Genomic DNA, 8023 nt, shown 5'->3' with positions numbered 1-8023 from the left:
GATTAAAATGCTCATAAACAGCTGGTTCTTTTCTTTCACACATGCGGAATGAGAAATTATCCGAGGGGCCCCAGAGGTCCACTCCTACGAATCAAACTCCAGCAACGTTTTAGCGAGGCGCTGAGATAGATCAGGCTAACCTGTCCAACCCCCCACCCAGCGTTCCTTTACCATGCTGCCCCATAGGGGTTGTATGCTGCCTTCAAGTCTATTTCCATGGATATGCCTGCGCTACTGTCAGTCATCCATGAGTGGGCCTGCACCGACACATGAATGTAACTTACATCCAGCTCCCCCGTAGTGCCTTCTTCATCTATTTGGCCCCCTCCCGTTGATCTTTCTCCCCTATTTTCTCTTCAGCTTCCAGAAGGTAGAGTTAATGTGGTTCAGCCGCTGCTGCCAGTTGGTGAGTCTTGACTGCTTTTACATATCAAAGCTGCTGCGCAGGGAGAAAGCCTCTCGTTATTTTCAACGTCAGACATCAAGCAACTGTGCGTTTGTAAACCAGGCGGGGAGGAGGGGGATACAGTCAACACGCCCGCAATAGGACTCATCACGTTCGGTCATTCCGCTTCTAAATGGATCTTAAATAGACTTTTATTGTGACTTCAATATGGATACATAGTTTTTCCATGTGTCTTGTAAATGTTTGTGCCTCATCGGTTTTCTCGCCCACGTAGCTGCACTGGCTCCAAACTTTATGAACTAACTTTTGCCTCCTTGCTTCTTTTTTTTTTTTTTTTTTCCTTTGTGGTTTCTGTGCGTTGTCATGATTCATTAGCTGCGCTCACTGGAAAGTCTAGACTGGGACAAACTTCATGACTTTTTTTTTTTTTTTTTTTTTTTTAAAGCCACCAAAAAAATGCCAAATATCAAACACTGACCTACACAAGGTGACAAAAAAATGATGATCACAATGAATGAATCAATCAATTAATGTATTAATGAATTAATACGTGGTTGTATGTGCATTATTACTTGCATTGCACAATCTTTATTAATTAACTGTTGTGAATGACATACAAAACAAAATTCTCTCACATCGTAATGGGGTCACTATGTAGCAAGATGAAAGTTTTCCGTACTACTGCATAATCAGATTTTGCTCCCTGGATGGATACGTATGCAGAAGTATAGGTTACCTTCATCCTGTCAAACAGCAATCCCAGATTGATGTATAAGTAATTAGGTCATAAATTATTTATATCTGTTAATTAATGGTTTATGAGGTGTTTATAATGCAAGTAATAACTCATTTACAACCATCTATCAAATTAATTCGAAGGGGAGACTTATTGTGAAGTGGTACGCCACCATATATGTCAGGAAATGTAAAAGTATGCATGAATTACTTAAAAAGAGGTCACTGTGCTATTTTTGGAGGAATCATGAAACTGTTGAAAACATCTAGTGATGTCAAGCAGAGTGGAAAGAAGTTCTTGGTTTGCCTGAGCGAGAACATTACTTTGTTGGCAGAGTTAACTGTCTTGTCATCAGTATTTTCACCTCCACGGTGGTCTAGTTTTACATGTTGTGCTTGATAATATAATGTACCTGCAGCAGGGTCATGTTGTGTTTGTGTATGTGAGGTTACGAGCAGGGGTCAGCAACAGACTAATATAAATATCAGATATGACACACATTTTGTCATTCCCACTGGCCAAGCCACATGTCAACGAGAGGGAAGCACACAGATGAGGCGTCTTGAGTTGGAGTTTTTTCATATGGCTCCCTCCTCTCTATCTGACCACTGCTATAAACATGGAGAGATGATGTGGCGACAGCGACCGACTCGGAATTTAAGTGGCCCTGGACTTTTTGATGAGACCGGCCCACTCCCACCAGCCCACACACACCGAGGCACAAACAGCTGAGCCTACACAAGCACCGCTTTCACTCGTGTTCTGAAGCCATGAGTGAAAAAGATGTATGACGGACAGCCCACAGTGCTAAACTACCATGGAGAATGTTGCTCTCGAGAAGACAACTTATGTCTGTGGAGATTCCAGTCATCCTGGTCACAGTATCTCTTAAGTACTGTGTTGATGTTACTTGGATTGTGTCACTTTCCTTGAAGACATCTAGCCTCTTATCAAAGACCTCCATCAAGTCGCTGATGTGGAGTGGCAGGCTTTTAAATCATTGTGTGGGTGTGACCTTCTACAGCAGGGGTACGCAAACACAAATCTTCAAGGGTTAAAGGAGGCCGAGGTCAATTTACTGAGGTCAGTCAGGCCACAGACGACTATGCTGTAATATTCAAAACAAAATGCCCTCTTCATTCAAAACACCCAAAATACTCACTAAAATAAAATGTCATTTCCATTTTGACATGAATTAAAATATATAGTTGAAAAGAACAAAACGTGACCCCTGTCATGAATCCAAAACAAATATGTCAGGAGGGGGTGAAGAACACTTTTCTTTTTTAATTATAAACACAAAGAACCACAAGGAAGAAGGAAAAATGCATTTCCGTCCTATGGTGAAACAAGCATCTCAGCAATTCCAAACTAACATAGACGCCAAAAAATCAAATCAAAGGTCCCTTTCAGTTTAATGAACTGATTAAGATTTTAAAAACTGCTCAGAAAACTAAAGTGGTCACTGAGTGACCCAGTAACAGGCTGTCTGTGTGTCGTTGCCACAGAGACAAGTCTAGTGTATTGCACCCTGGGGTGGGGATGTGAGTGAAGGGCAAATGCGGTCACTTTTGGATTATTGGTGCACCTGTCTACATGTGCTGTGGCCGTGGCGGCAGGGTGTAATATAGATGCAGCGTTTGGGGTTCCAAAAATTATAAAATGCTCTGGCTGGACCGACCATTTGGGAAACCTCCCAAACTTCCCAGTGGCCACCATACCTTGACATGCTGACCCAACCACAACACACAGTGAAAGAATAACAGTTGGGGGGCACAAACAGGTGGCTGACAGGCCAGATACCCAGGGAGCGCCTGTTGAGGATCAGTGTTCTACAGAGTTGTAGGCCACAAGTACGTTCTGGTTTCAAGAGTTGTTGAGATGACATGCTAGTCATTGGGCCAGCGAGTATGGGTCATTGACCAGTATCTATGTGTGTCAGGGCCAGGGAGATCAAAGTGTGAATGGACGTTGAGTTTCCTAAGGATGGTGCCCAGGACCTGCCACCTGCCTACCATACAGCCCCGAGTGGTGAAATATCTTCAAGGAAACTGAAACAGCCAGTTGACTACGACAAAGGACTAAAGTACAAAAATTATACTTGCCTGATGCTACTTTCTTAAAAATAACTTCACATATTTTAGATACAGACAGCAGGGCTTCAAACAGCGAGGCTTCAGACTGCGACCACTATTAGAGAAAACTCTTTGAGCGAGAAAGTTTGACTGAGTTCGCACTTGTATCACCTGCCACCTTTTTTTGGAAATATTGAAATACAAGGAGGGAAGGAGTCCCTCCCCCTTTTTCAAGTCCCTTTCATAGTCTTGTAAAACAAAACAAGCCATCATGGTTATTTCGAACAGTGAAGGGGGGACTTGGCATATTATGTTATTAACTACAATCGACAAAAATATTTTTACTGCAGTCCATCAGTTGTGAATGTCCCAGACAGGCTGGGACCCTAAAAATGTTGAGTCCAGCTGAAGGAAATCATCTGCTGGTCTGTTAAGTTACACACAGCCAGAGTTTAGATGTTAGCATTCGCTAGTAACGTTAGCATCGGGAAGGGGTGGGGCTTGTTATTTCTTTCGTCATTATCGTCACATATAATAATTTCTGCTCTGTATCAGTTGTGGAAGCCCTAGAAACCTTGTAAAACTGAACAACGTTGTGTCTGTATTCATAACATAAAATCCCGTGGTGTATAAAATCTTGTTGGAACTCAGTATTCATACACAGCACTGACTCAACTGCCCTGTCTGACTCAACAACCAAACATCAGGACATTCTTGCCTTCAGGATGCTGGGAAAATATCAGCATTGATTGGCTGTTTTGACAGTGTCACATCCAATAATTCCCCTGATTTAAAAAAAAATTATATTTAAGAATTAATGAATCAAAATAAATATTTTTTTAAAGAACAAGGTACCCAATATGTTTGGGTCCACCCATTTGTTTGTCAGCAAAACCGTGGTCCTGAAATTGCAAACAAACTGCCAAAATCGAGAAAGAAAAATCCAAAAAGTCAGATTCAGAAGACGATATTGTGCCAAAAAGGTGAGAAAACAATGTTTCTGCCAGAAGCAGCCTCAGGGATTTACGTGGCTTGGATACTGTAGAAAAATAAAATATAACATTATGAACTCCAGCTTCTCGTTCAGATGTGGTCCAAAACCTGTGGGAAAACCGAGTTTGCCAATGCGGTCACCACTGAACAGTTAAGCTATGACACACTCGTGGAACACAACAGCAGCTTGAAGCACAAAATATGCAGAGGCTGATACATTATTGAATTTGATCACCACTTCATTTCGTCCGCAGGGGGCTGCAGTGATTCTTGTAAAAAGTTAGTTTGGAGCCCTTTGTAGCCAACTCTCCTGTGTTTAACTTCCTCTTTTCACAAGTTAAAGTCTGAAGAACTGAAACAATTACTGTCATCTAACATTCATATTTTTCAAGTACTTCATCATGTCACATTATTTTTTTTCTTTTGTACGTTTCTGTCACTGATCCTTATGATTTGATCTTGATGTAAACAAAACAACCTCTCAACTTTCAGTAAAGGTCATATTCTATTTCTGACTTTAAACATGATGTTTTCAAACTGTTTAAGTCTTTGACTTGATAAAATGTTGCGTTAAAAGGATTTATCATTTACAAGTTCAACACTTGCACTTGTGTAGTCGTTGCTGGGCTCAGAGGGCTGCTGGGGCTAGAAACCTCCTCTCTGACTTAATAAAGAAAATTCCCCACTGGCCATCTGATGGCGTGCCAGATGGCCAGTTCACTCCTTATACGTAATACATGACTCGTCAAATAAACAGGATTTTCAATTCATATTTTTATTGTCATACAGATATTAGTATGAACAGAACAGAACACTTGTTCTGACAGACCAGTCCACCTTCAGGCTGGGTCAGCTAGGCCTGTTGATTTGGGAGCTCAAGGGCTGTATTCAAATAGCCACTTCTGTCTTCTCTCTATCGGACATTCCTTGACCTGGATGTCATAACCCGGCCCGAAGGAGATGACAAAGTGGGAGAGACACAGTGTAAAGCCAATAGAAAAAAATAGATTTATTTAAATAAAGCAAAATAAACCAAAGGAATGCAGGTGTGAGGTGTGTAAGTCAATGGAATCAGTCATGTACATGTGCGTGCCTTGAACCCAAGGTGTTGGCACTGACGAGGAGGAAGAGAGAGCTGGCAGGCAGCAACTGGCACGTTTAGCCATATGGAGCACCGGGCCCAGGTGCTCCCAATCAGGTTGATTGGATCAGCTGATCACCCCGGAAAAACACACACAGTTGCAGAGGGAAACCCATAGCAGCCTAAGCAGGGCCGTCACAGGAAGACATCATGGGGTCAGTTGAAAGTGGATTGGGGTATTTAAAAGAAGAAAGGAGTAGATGGTAGCGTTGCTGAAAGCGTCCCACTAAAATTTCACTTTCACTTGAAGAAAAATGGACCAACCAACAGTTCCTTTAACCCCAGACAGTTGCAGGCTCCTTTTTAGAGGAATGTTCTCATTTCAGTCCCCTGTCCAGCGGATGGGAATTTCTTTCGCTGATCCAACAGGCTGTGGCCTATCAGTGTCCAGCTCCTTGTCCCTCACTTCAACTTCATGAATCCTCACCTCTGCATTAATCTGCTCCTGGAGGATCTTCACCTTCTCAAGAGCAGTTCTGCATCTATTCCTGAGCTTCTGAGCTGAGGGGACTGTTTGACCTGTTCTAGCTCTTGGTTCAGGAGAGGGTTTTTCTAACCGTCCACCTGGAACTCAGTGGCTAATTGTTCCAGGCAGGCCTTTCTTGTCATCTTCAGCCCCGCAATCTCTTAGCCATTTTGAGACAGAGCATTTCCATGTCTGCCCTCAAGGTCAGAGCTAAGAGCTCGTCATCTCTCGTCCTGTCTCGGTTTGACCTCTACACTAGCAGATTTATCCATCTTTCTCCCTTTGTTGTTCAGTATTCTTGAACCAGGTTCTCTGGCTGTGAATACTGAGAGTACATTAAAGTCATAAGCAAGAAAAGGATGGACCAGGAACAGCGACCATGTCAAGCTCTTTTTAGGGTCTTTTATCATCAGGCCTTGGAGGAAATTTGTAAGGGAGATAGCAGCACATGGTTATGATGAACAGCAATATATTTTTGTTAGTTATAATTTCAGACAAATGTCTTAATGTCACAATAAGCATATTTCCCTGCCTAGACAACTTGTTTTATAGCATGCAAACACAGTTAGCTAGCGATCTCATTATAGACATGTTGACATGAGAATGTAACTGTTGTGTACCTGGCAGATGAGCCTTTCATGACAGGCTGTATCAGGTCGGGCCAGGATTTGGAGAGAAATGGAGGCTTCCCTGTTTTGAGGTCGTAAAGGGTACAGCTGAGAGCCCAGAGATCTGCCGTGTAATCAAACTGCCACCCCCACCACCACCCCCACCTCATGAGACAGGAACCCTGGTGTTCCCTTCAGCGGTCAAGTCACTCACGACCTCGGCTAACGGAAGAGAGAATTGGATCAGCTAGAATTATATCTGTAAATAATGATTCCCAAAACCATGTTTTCCTTTGGAAATCTCCATCTACTCACCCAAAGTGGTACAGCTTCACCACACCATCTTCCCCCAAAAACGGCATTTTCAGTTTTAATGTCATGAGCGATACAACATGAGCGCAAATAACAAGGAGCTGAGACCAGCTGACAGGCCAACCTCTGGACCTGGGAAGAGAGTGACAAATGTTGGTGGTGTGAAATCAGTCTAAGCGTAATTTCTAGCATGACGACTGTGTGCTAGGAATGAGTACCTGGTCTTCTGGGAAGTGCTTACGCGTCGTTAGGGCCTGGAACAGATTTGATCCTCCATCCTACTCCATCACAAAAGGCTAACCTAGGAACACATTTGAGAGATGCTCAAATCCATTTCACCATAATTCCAACGAAAACTTCTTTGCCAGTTTTTCTGTCCCTCTCCCAACTTCACCAGTGCCTCATAGGGAGTCCTCTCATGTTTCAAGCGGAGGCTGAGTTTCATGTTCACGGAGGGTGAGAATGCGTTGGCTCTGACAGGCTGTCATCATCACTGACATCAGACGTCTGACTTTGTACGTCCGTGTGAACCCTCCCTCCACATTCACCTTCAGACTGATCAAAAATGAAATTACTTAGAAAGCACAGCAATAAACTGGAAGATGTAGAATACTGAATATGACTGAATGACATTTAAATAGCAGAACAGACGGAGGAGAGCTGAGTTGAATGTGACAGTCAATGAGGCTCCGAGGGAGCTAAGATCTGGTTTAATAAGTCAATATCAACTGTTCAGTAAACCATATGGAGCTCCTCCTGCTGAAGAAGTTCAACTTGCCAGAGATCATGATGATTGTCTTCATCATCTGGTGCACTGTGGCCTCTCTCAAGGACAAGGGGGAGGATGGAGGGGGATTAGCTGCACTCTACCATCTACCATCCATCTCAGGACCTCCAGGATAGCTGACCCCTCCTGTAGGGTCAATCCCGCTATACTTATACCCTCAACACTAGGACGCTTCCTTAGTTATGTTTTTGTCAATGTCCTAATGGCTCAATAAAGGTGTGTGTTTGTGTGTGTGTGTGTGTGTGTGGGGGGGGGGGGTCAGGAAATATTTCCAACTGCTGAGCAAATCTATTCTATGCAAATAATAACCACAAAAACAACTATGATAATAATAATAATGTCTCCAAATTCACTTCCTACCAATTACAAAATAAAAGTTTAAACTGTAACTTGAATTGCTGGCTGTGCCGCTCACCCCGCTGTAAAAGAGCTGGTGACTCTCGCCCAGCAGCTGAGGTCTCCCTCTCTCTCTCCCTGCGCTCAATCATCAGATATCAAA

The 8023-nt window shown here is 43.0% G+C and overlaps 1 long non-coding RNA gene across 1 annotated transcript; it reads right to left on the bottom strand.

The window, feature by feature from the left end:
• Nucleotides 1–4996: 4996 nt before the first annotated feature.
• On the bottom strand, nucleotides 4997–7407 carry LOC147240972 (uncharacterized). The gene is made up of 3 exons (XR_015111206.1): nucleotides 6956–7407; nucleotides 6741–6869; nucleotides 4997–6647 (listed from the first exon to the last, which is right to left on the bottom strand). It is a non-coding gene; the product is annotated as an uncharacterized LOC147240972 (long non-coding RNA).
• Nucleotides 7408–8023: the final 616 nt, after the last annotated feature.

This window comes from Aulostomus chinensis, chromosome 22 (genome assembly GCF_037954235.1).
Source record: "Aulostomus chinensis isolate RoL2024-O1b breed Wild chromosome 22, RoL_Achi_v1.0, whole genome shotgun sequence".
NCBI classification, from domain to species: domain Eukaryota; kingdom Metazoa; phylum Chordata; class Actinopteri; order Syngnathiformes; family Aulostomidae; genus Aulostomus; species Aulostomus chinensis.
This window is presented reverse-complemented; position numbering and strand designations above follow the sequence as displayed.